Source organism: Manis javanica, chromosome 1 (genome assembly GCF_040802235.1).
Source record: "Manis javanica isolate MJ-LG chromosome 1, MJ_LKY, whole genome shotgun sequence".
Classification (NCBI taxonomy): domain Eukaryota; kingdom Metazoa; phylum Chordata; class Mammalia; order Pholidota; family Manidae; genus Manis; species Manis javanica.
In genome coordinates, this window is record NC_133156.1 from 128,880,025 (window position 1) to 128,890,284 (window position 10,260).

General features: G+C 33.8%; 1 long non-coding RNA gene across 1 annotated transcript in view; it reads left to right on the top strand.

Annotated features, from left to right (window-relative positions):
* LOC140848995 (uncharacterized) overlaps positions 1-10,051 on the top strand; it is a 31,793-nt gene extending 21,742 nt beyond the window's left edge. Inside the window, exon 3 of the long non-coding RNA XR_012130404.1 lies at positions 9,922-10,051. This is a non-coding gene — a long non-coding RNA (uncharacterized lncRNA). The remainder of the gene's footprint in view (positions 1-9,921) is intronic.
* Positions 10,052-10,260: the final 209 nt, after the last annotated feature.

Here is a 10,260-nt window from a genome sequence, read left to right on the forward strand (position 1 = left end):
TGGGTGGGGCCCCTTCTTCTGCAGCTGAGAGACACGAGAGGGCAGAAGTGGATGACTGCTTGTAAGAAATAAATGGATTTCTCCCACTTTATTACTCCTTTTTACCGATTTTGGTTTCAAAGTTATTTTGCCCTGGGATATTCCCCCAAGGAGTTACAGTCTCTTTGTGGATCATTTTTGTCTTTTTCCTACTTGGATTATCTTGAAATTTATGTCTTTATACCATTAACTTATTTTCTTTTACTTATTTTGCTGGATAAGAACTTCAGTGCAATGGTAAATTGAAATGGCATTGAAAAAACATTTTTTAATTGAAGTCTAGTTGATTTACAATATTATACATTTTTAGGTTTCAGATGTACAGCATAATAATTTGACAATAATAAACATTACAAAATGTTTATCATAATAAATGTAGTTATCATATGTCACCAAAGATATAACAATGTAATCAACTGTATTCTTTATGCTGTATTTTCATTCCTGTGACTTATTTATTTTATAATTGGAAGTTTGTACCTCTTTAGGTCCCTCACCTATTTCATCCATCCCTCTTTCTCCTGCCCCTATGGCAACTACCACTTTGTTCTCTGTATTTGAGTCCATTCTGTTTTGTTTGTTTTATATTTTTAGAATACAGGTATGAGTGAAATCATACAGTAATTGTCTTTTTCTGTCCAACTTACTTCATTTAGTATAATCCCTCAAGGTCCATGCATTTATTGAAGAGCAGGATTTCATTGTTTCTCATGACCTAATAATATTCCATTTTGTGTGTGTGCGTGTGTGTGTGTGTGTGTATACACACACACACACACACACACACACGTATATGTATATATGTATATAATATATGTATATATGTATATAATATATGTATATATGTATATAAATATATATATAATTTTCTTTATCCATTCATCCATTGATAATAAATACCCAGAAGTAGAATTTCTGGATCATGTCTCTATTTTTAAATTTTTGAGGAACCCCTATACTGTTTTTCATATTATATGTACTAATTGACATTCTTACCAATAGTGCACAGAAGTTCCCTTTCCTCCACATCCTTGTCAATGCTTGTTATTTCTGTCTTTTTATTGTAGCCATTCTAAGATACCTCATTGTGGTTTTGATTTGAACTTCCCTGATGATTAGTGACATTCAGCACCTTTTCCTGGTGTTCAGCTGTATTTCTTTGGAAATAGGTCTATTTAGATCTTCTGCCATTTATCAACTGGATTTTTTTCTTTTGAGTTTAATGTGTCTATGAGTCTTTCTATATTTTGAATACTAACTTCTTATCAGATATACGATTTATAAATATTTTCTCCCATTCCGTAGGTTACCTTTTCATTTTGTTGATGGTTTCCCTTGCTGTGCAGAACCTATTAGTTGGATGTAGCCTCACTGGTTTATTTTTGCTTTTGTTGCATTTGCTTTTATTGTCACATCCAAAAAAAATCATTGCCTACTGCAGCCTGGAATTAGGAAATAGCTCTTTCTTTCCCCCAGGCACCTGTGCTGCTCCCCTCCACACCCAACCTCACTCTAGGGGCTGAGCAGCTCCAGAGACTAGAGCTTCTGGGCACTAGAGGGCACCACATAGAATTATGAAATGTCAAAGGAACCTGGTTCAGACCAAAATCTCACAAACCCCAGAAAAGGAACCGAATGAAACTGAACTCAACAACCTTCCTGAAATCATAAACATAATCATGGAGGTACAGAAAAATATTCAAGAACTCAGGGACAAATTTTGGACAGAGATTCAATTATTAAAAATTCCATATCTGAAATGAAACATACAATGGAGGGAATTAAAAGCAGATTAGATGTAGTAGAAGAGATGGTAAATGGAATAGAAATTAGAGAAGAGGAATACAAAGAAGCTGAGGCACAGAGAGAAAAAAGGATCTCTAAGAATGAAAGAATATTGAGAGAACTGTGTGATCAAACCAAATGGAACAATATTTGCATTATAGGGGTACCAGAAGAAGAAGAGAGAGAAAAAAGGATAGAAACTGTTATTGAGGAGGTAATTGCTGAAAACTTCCCCAATTTGGGGAAGGAGATAGTTGCTCAAGCCATGGAGGTGCACAGATCTCCTCAACACAAGGGACCCAAGGAAGATAACATCAAGACATATGATAATTAAAATGGCAAAGATCAAGGATAAAGACAGACTTTTAAAAGCAGCTACAGAGAGAAAAAAGATCACATAGAAAGGAAAACCCATCAGGCTATCATCAGATTTCTCAAAAGAAACTTTACAGGCCAGAAGGGAGTAGCATGATATATTTAATGCAATAAAGCAGAAGGGCCTTGAACCAAGAATACTCTACCCAGAAAGGTTAACATTTCAATTTGAAGGAGGGATTAAACAATTTTCAGTTAAGTAAAAGCTGAGAGAATTTAACTGCCACAAACCACCTCTACAATGCATTTTGGAGGAACTGCTATAGATGGAAGTATTCCTTAGGCTAAATAGATGTCACCCAAGGGATAGACAAAGAGTTCAGAAAAAGATACTTAACATATAAAGAATGGAGGAGGAAGAAAAAGCAGGGGGGAAAAAAAAGAAAGAACCTTTAGGTTATGTTTGTAATAGCATATGAAGTGAGGTAAATTAAAGTTTTAGATAGTAAGGGAATTACCCTTGAACCTTTGGCAACCACAAATCTAAAGCCTGCACTGGCAATAAGTACATACTTATCGATAATCACCCTAAGTGTAAAAGGTCTGAATGCACTAATCAAAAGACATAGAGTCACTGAATGGATAAAAAAACAAGACCCATCTATATGCTGCCTACAAGAGACTCATTGCAAACCCAAAGAGATATACCTACTGAAAGTAAAGGGATGGAAAAAGATATTTCATGCAACTAATAGGGAGAAAAATGCAGGAGTTGCAGTACTCATATCCCACAAAATACACTTCAAAACAAAGAAAGTCACAAGAGACAAAGAAGGATATTACATAATGATAAAGGGGTCAGTCCAGCAAGAGGATATAACTGTTATAAATATCTATGTACCCAACACAGGATCACCTACATATGTGGAACAAATACTAACAGAATTAAAGGGGGAAATAGAATGCATTGCATTCATTTTAGGAGCCTTCAACATACCATTCACTCCAAAAGACAGATCAACCAAACAGAAAATAAGTAAAGAGACAGAGGCACTGAACAATGTATTAGAACAGATGGACCTAACCGACATCTACAGAATACTTCATCCAAAATCAACTGGATACACATTCTTCTCAAGTGCACATGGAACATTTTCAAGAATAGATCATATACTAGGCCACAAAAAGAGCATGAGTAAATTCAAAAAGATTGAAATTATACCAACCAGTTTCTCAGATCACAAAGGTATAAAACTAGAAATAAATTATGCAAAGAAAACAAAAAAGCCCAAAAACACATGGAGGCTTAATAACATGCTCCTAAATAACCAATGGATCAATGACCAAATACAAACAGAGATCAAGCAATATATAGAGACAAATGACAACAATAATTCAACACTGCAAAATCTGTAGGATGCAGCAAAGGCTGTGCTAAGAGAGAAGTATATTGCATTATTCTCAGTGAAATAAGCCAGGAGGAGAAAGACAACTATTAAATAACTTCACTCATCTGTAGAGTATAAGAACAAAGAAAAAACTGAAGGAAAAAAACAGCAGCAGACTCACAGAACCCAAGAATGGAATAACAGCTACCAAAGGGAAAGGGACTGGGGAGGATGGGTGGGTAGGGAGGAATAAGGGGGAAAAAGGGGCATTATGATTAGCACGTATAATGTAGGGGGTGGAACATGGGGAAGGCAGTATAACACAGAGAAGTTAAGTAGTGATTCTATAGCATCTTACTACGCTGATGAACAGTGACTATAATAGGGTATGTGGTGGGGACTTGGTAATAAGGGGAATCTAGTAACCATAATGTTGTTCACATAATTGTAAATTAATGATAGCAAAATAAAAAAATAAAACAAACAAAGATCATTGCCTAGACTATAAATTTCTGTATGTGCCTCAGTTTAGGACATTTTTTCACCCTAAGTCAGCAAAGAACAAGGAAGATGGTCTGTTAGTCATATCTAAAAATTAGATATAAGATTTATCACCATAAGATTGTAAAGCTCTTTTAAAATTATGTTTTTCCTGTTTAGCATCAGTCATTTCTTCATCATAATTTCAGCATGCAAATGTGTGTGTGTGTGTATGTAAATCCACTTGCTATTAAAAAATTTCATTTAATGAGAAAATTTGTCTCACATTTCTCCTTTTAAGCTTCTTATGTAGCATAATCTCCAGCATCAACCTATCTTATGGTATTTTATTCACTTTCACCCAACTCCTGTACCATCTGCTGGGCATATTCAGATAACCAAACAAAATCCAAGGATTGCATATACTTTCTATATCAACTATTGACAAGAGAAAACCATTCTAAGATAGGATAGAAGCTATTACTGACATTTCTGCTTACTGGAAAAAGGAATGCAGATATAAGAGTGGTTTTATTGCTTAAGCAGTGTGGAATATGGCTTTAATGCAACTGGGCTGTAGAATAATTATATCCATAGATCCCTGATAATCTAAAAATACCAGGAAAATGACTCTAACAAATATAATAAGGATTCCTAAAGTCAAGTTTTATTGAGAAAGAAGGGATAACTTCAGAGTTCAATGTTACTATAATGCTGAAAATAGCAAGATTAAGAAATATGATTGCTTTTAAGTTCAGGTTAATTTGGGAATCCTAATAATTTTTAATAATAATTCTAAAAGGAGTTCCAGTTGGAAGTTTGTTCCACAAATCATATTGCATACCTCATTGTGATGATTCTGTTTTGTGGACTTTTTTCTGAAAACCTACGAAGAACTACAGGAAAATAATAACTACTTATTTATTTCTGTTAATTCTCAGGTGGTCTGAAAGGAACAATGAGCCCCATAGCAATGAAAAATTGCCAGCCAAAAAGTGGGGGTGATGCTGGATGCAGGGGCATTTGAATATCCCCTACTCTGAAGTTAAACAGAAGGATGTAGCACCAAGATCCGCTTATAAATATACACTCAAAAAGATGAAAAGTATAGTGTCAAATAGATACCTGTACAAGTATGTTCATTGCAACATTATTTACAATAACCTCAAAGTGGAAGGAAAGAATCCAAGTGTCCATCAGTGGATGAATGGATAAATAAATAGGACATATATACACAATAGAAATTTATTCAGCCTTCAAAAAGAAAGGATATTCAGGCATTTTACAACATGGATGAACGTGAAGATGTTATGTTAAGTAAAGCAAGCCAGGCACAAAAGGAAAATCATTGTTTGATCCCACTTATATGAAGTATTTAGAATAGTCAAATTCATAGACATAGAAAGTAGTGTGGTGATTGACAATCACTGGGGAGAAAGAACTGTGGGGAGCTGATATTCAATGGGTATAGAATTTCAGTTTTGCAAGATGAGAAGAGATCTGCAAAGTGGTTGTGCACAGTGTGAATGTATTTAACACTACTGAGCTGTACAGTTAAAATTTTGATGTATGTATTTCACTGTGATTAAAAGTCTTAAAAAATCATAAATGAAAATAACATGGAAAAATTACAATGGCAAACTTTAGCTTGTGAATTGTTTGGTTTTGTTCATACACATTTTTCATTTTTCTTTCTTTAGGAAATACTTCACAAAGGCTCTTCAGTGACATGAAGAAGTCAAACAGACTCTTATTTTATTATTATATAGTTGACCTTTTCTTCTATTGATAGGTATTTGGAAACACATAACTGTTACAGTAGATTTTAACATTACCTGAGGGTTCTGATTTTACACTTCAAGTTTTATACCAATAGATGGCATTTCTGTAAATGTAGGGAAACTACTGAACAATTTGAGGAGTGGTAATCCTGTCTATTTATGTGGGAAGAGTAATGATCTTGTTTCTGTTGTTCAAAATTAAAATAAATCATCTATTTTCATTAAATATAATCTTCCTAATGATGGCAAACAAGTGAACATTTTATGTACATTCTTACCAGGTGAAAAAAATGTAATGGGGGGTGGTGATCTGTTAAGCTTTTAGTTTGTATAAAGAAATAAGAACTTATTAGTTGATTATCAAATTATTTGATGGAATGGGGTAAGGACCTAAAACTCAAACTTAGGCCAGACAAGATGTGATTAAGTAAAATGGAAGCATATAGCTAGTGAAGTTTTTAGTTCTTATTGATTATCAAAGCTTTTCAACACAAAATTTTGCAATATTTAATCCTTTATGTTAGTACATAACGCCGACAGTAACAAGTTTCAACTATTACATTTTAAAACTTGTATATAGTAGCTTTCTGATTATTCTTTCTGCATTGGTGACTGAGATCTAGATATTTTTATACTCATGACAGAGAAAAATTTATCATTTTATATTCTTATATTCACCCAATGAAAAATTAAACTGACAAATAGAAATGTGCTTATTTAAATGGCACGTTTTCATAGTCATAAAGAAATTACCTTCCCATGTCACTAAGTTTATGGAGCATTTCACTACCTAGTTAATTACTTGGTTATGCTATCTTATCATTTAGTGCTGGTTGGTATTAAGGTAACCAACTTTTCAAAATCATTCAAAAAGTTGAAATTTGAATGAAAGTGAAATATTCCTGACAGATAATATGAAGGTAATGACAGACTCTTCACTTTGACAATGACATTCTTTCAAAATCTAAATCACTTTGACCTCTTTTTCAGTATTTCAAATTGTAAAACTCCACAAAATTTTTCATCCGGCCAGGAACTCTATCAGCAAAATGCACTACCATCTTCAATTTATGATCTAATATTAGAGCAGAGATATTTGAAAATAAAGGGTATCTTTTCCTAGCAAGTACACAAGCCATCATTTCACTGGACAAATTTAAAATTGATATTTATCAACATGAGGGAAATATGGCAAGATATCAAAGTTTAAATTCACTGTATTCCATAAGCCTATAGCATAATGAGCTGTCATGCATGTCAAAAGCAATCACTGCCTGAATTTCTATTGGCTTTGAACTTGGGGAAAGGTCTTTTTACTGTTTCCATTTTCCATTCTAACTCACCACCAATTTTTTTTTGAGGTTTTAGAAACAATTTTTAACAGCTCATAGTATTGGAAAAGAAAACACCTTTTGAATATTTTCTATAGTTTACAATTTAAGTGCACTCCTTCCACAACTATCCTAATCTTATTTTCCACACTTACATATATACACAGTGTATTCACACTTCCTTTAGATGAAGTATGTATTATTACTCATTCTGCGTGAATGCAAAGGTAGGCAAAACTCTTTCCCTAAACTTACTCAACTTTTATTGAAATTAGTCATAATACAATAACTATCAGTGAAAGCAGGTTATTTGCTAAGCTAAGCGAGTGGAATGCATAAGAATATACTGGTAACTCCCTCAACAAATGCAACTTGAGGGCAATATTTAAAAATCATAAAATTGTTTTATATTGAAGTGTTCTTTCATAAGAAAAACTTTTGTTCTCATATTGTTTAAAAAACACAAGAGTTATAAAACGGCATTTGCCCAAATGAACATAATGCTCTATATAATTTCTTATGAGGTTAATGGATGTCAAAGTAAAATTGTACCAGAGTACATTAAATTTATAGAATGATGAAATTATTTTGTTCACATGTGGTTTTTAAACTATGCCATTTTTAAATGCATTGTGCCATATTATAGAAATACAGACATGTATAAAGAATGATATTACAAGCATCAGCATGCCCACTGTTCAAATTTAAATAATAAAATGATAAAAATAGCTTTGAAATATCCTGTGAAATACTCCTTGATCTACAGCTTAACTTCCCTCCCCAACCTACCCCCATCCAAAATAAATACTCTTCAGAACTTGTACTTGGCATTCCCCTAAATTTCTACAGATCTTTGCTACATGTGTTTGTAAATAACTTGATAGTATTATTCTGCATAATTCAGTTATGCTATTGGTGCCTATTGTTTCTTTCATCTGTGGCACTTTGATTTCTAGCCAGGAATATAATTTATTCAATGCCATAAACACACTGGAATATTTTTTAAAAATTATGTTGATTAGCATTTAAGTTTTTACCATTGTATTGATACAAGCAATTACAGATGAGAACATTCCTGTGACTTTTTTTTCTTGGACACATATGTGGGAGTTTCTCTTAGGTACATATATTCAGGAATACAATTGCTGTTTTATGGAGTATTACTAAGTAAGCCAGGTATTGATGTCTCTCTCCAAAAGCTGTAACAATTTGCATGGAAACATTAGTGTTTCCAGAGAAAGAAGTGATTCCATTTTTTTACATATTTGAGAATACTTGATGATGTTACACTTCGGTTCTCAATGGAGGATAATCTTGCTCCCAAGGCTATTTGACAGTGTATGCCTGGAGTTATTTCCCTAGTGTGGTCCCTAAAAGTTTTGTTCCTGTTTTTAATTGTGAGAAGATACACCAAACATAAAATTTACCATTTTAATTATTTTGGAGTGTGTAGTCCTATGCTATTAAGAAGACTTACATCATTGTGCAACCGTCACTGCCATCCATCTCCAAAATGTTTCATCTTCCTGCACAGAAACTCTGTGCTTACTAAACACTAACTCCCCACACCCCCTTTCCCTCGCCCTTGGCAGCCACCATTATACTTACTGAGTCTATGAACGTGACGACTCTAAATACCTTATAAAAGTGAGATCAAACAGTATTTGTCCTTTTGGTCTTGACTTACTTCATTTACCTTAATGTCCTCAGGTTCTTTTTATACATTCATTCATTCATTCATTCATTCATTTATTTAGGTGTCATTAATGTACAATTACTTGAACAACATTCTAGTTACTAGACTCCCCCTATTCTCAAGTCCCCACCACATACCCCATTACAGTCACTGTCCATCAGTGTAGTAAGATGCTAAGAATCATTATGTGCCTTCTCTGTGTCATACTGCCTTTCCTATGCTCCCCCACTGCTACATTATGTGTGCTAATCGTAATGCTCCTTTTTCTCCCTTATCCCTCCCCTCCCACCCATCCTCCCCAGTCCCTTTCCCTTTCGTAGCTGTTGGTACATTCTTAGGTTCTGTGAGTCTGCTGTTGTTTTTTCCTTCAGTTTTCCCTTTTTTCTTGTACTCCACAGATGAGCGAAATCATTTGGTACTTGTCTTTCTCCGCCTGGCTTATTTCACTGAGCATAATATCCCCTAGCTCCATCCATTTTGTTGCAAATGGTAGGATTTGTTTTATTCTTATGGAGAATAATATTCCATTGTGTATATGTACCACATCTTCTTTATCCATTCGTCTACTGATGGACACTTATGTTGCTTCCATTTCTTGGCTATTGTAAAAAGTGCTGTGATGAACATAGTGGTGCATCTGTCTTTTTCAAACTGGGCTTCTGCATTCTTAGGGTAAATTCCTAGGATTGGAATTCCTGGGAGAAATGGTATTTCTATGTCCTTAGGTTCTTGTAACATGTATCAGAATCTCCTTCTTTTTTAAAGCCAAATAATAATCTATTGTGTGCATTTTTGTTTATCCATTTATCTGTCAGTGAATGCTTAGGTTTGTTTTTACCTTTTGGCTATTATGAATAGAGCTTTTATTAACACGAGTGTAAAAATATCTATTCAAGTCCCTCCTTTCAGTTTTTTGGGGTATATATTCAGAAGTAGAATTGCTGGATCATATGGTATAATTGTATGCTAAACTTTTAGGAACTGACATACTATTTTTCGAAGTGGCTGCAACATTTTACATACCATCAGTGATGCCCAAATATTCCAAGATTTCCACAGCCTCAGTAACACTTGTTATGTTCTTTTCTTCTTTTTTAAAATGACAGGCATCAGTACCTGAAGATTTTTGATTGTCACAACCTGAAGGATGCTACTGACATCGAGTGGGTAAAGTTTGGGGATGCTCCTAAATATCCCACAATACACAGGACAGTTTCCACAACAAAGAATATCTGCTGAGGTTGAGTAATTTTGGTTATACTTAATTATTTTTTAATAAATTCATGGCATAAAAATGGCATGTCACTCTCTATATAAAGATATATATGTATTATCTAATATTCATCATAAAATATTTGTCAAGACACATGAAGTCCCATTAGGAATGTGATTTGAGTTATATTGATAGACTAAATTCACCAAGTAAGTCTTTATATTCTGAGGTT